The sequence below is a fragment of the Gossypium arboreum genome, chromosome 6 (genome assembly GCF_025698485.1).
Source record: "Gossypium arboreum isolate Shixiya-1 chromosome 6, ASM2569848v2, whole genome shotgun sequence".
Lineage (NCBI taxonomy): Eukaryota > Viridiplantae > Streptophyta > Magnoliopsida > Malvales > Malvaceae > Gossypium > Gossypium arboreum.
The window spans coordinates 36469502-36470499 of NC_069075.1; the positions used below are offsets into that span (position 1 = coordinate 36469502).

Genomic DNA, 998 nt, shown 5'->3' on the forward strand with positions numbered 1-998 from the left:
ATGGTGACCGAATCGATGTTATAAGCACCGGCTATTTTCATTGGCTTTGTCCTTATGACTTGCCACTGATAGTTATTCAGTGACATCTCCTCTATAAATTCATAGACATCTTCAAGTGTTTTATTATTGATGGTTCCACTAGCAGTTGCGTCAACCATTTGTCGAGTCGAAGGATTCAGGCCATTATGAAAAGTTTGAACCTGTAGCCAGAGTGGTAACCCATGGTGAGGGCATCTTCGCAAAAGGTCCTTATATCTCTCCCATGCATAGTAGAATGTTTCTAAATCCATCTGTACAAAAGAAGAGATATTATTACATAATTTAGCCGTTTTAGCCAGTGGAAAGTATTTTAATAAGAACATTTCGGTCATTTGTTCCCAAGTAGTGATTGACCCCCGCGGTAACGAATTCAACCACTGTTTAGCTTTGTTTCTCAATGAAAAAGGGAATAACCGAAGGAGAATGGCATCATCAGAAAGGCCATTAATTTTAAATGTATCACATAGTTCTTAAAAGTTTGCTAAGTGAGCGTTGGGATCTTCGTCCTGCAAACCATCAAACTGAACAAATTACTGTATCATTTGAATTGTGTTAGGTTTCAATTCAAAATTATTTGCAGCTACAACAGGTCTAACTATGCTCGATTCAGTTCCTGTTAAAGAAGGTTTAGCATAATCATACATAGTACGCGGAGCAGGATTTTGATTAACAGCAATCGCAGGAGGTAGCGGATTTTCTTGGTTTTCAGCCATCTCCTCGGTGGTGGTTGAAGTATCTTCCTCTTGCTCTTCTGTGTAACGTATGCTTCGCCTTATTTCTCTTCAGTTTCTGTGAACTGCGATCAATTTCGCTATCAAACAGTAATGGTCCTGACGGGTTTCTCCTGGTCATGAACTAGAAAGACCTGTCAGAAGAAAATAAATGAAGAGTTAGAAAAGAAAATAAAAAATTAAATTGCAATAGAAGTAAAATGGCTAAACTAATAAAAATTAAGTGTT

General features: G+C 37.7%; 1 non-coding gene across 1 annotated transcript; it reads left to right on the forward strand.

Moving 5' to 3' along the window:
* The first annotated feature begins 216 nt into the window (after positions 1-216).
* Positions 217-323, forward strand: LOC128294270 (small nucleolar RNA R71). The gene has a single exon (XR_008284584.1). It is a non-coding gene; the product is annotated as a small nucleolar RNA R71 (small nucleolar RNA).
* Positions 324-998: the final 675 nt, after the last annotated feature.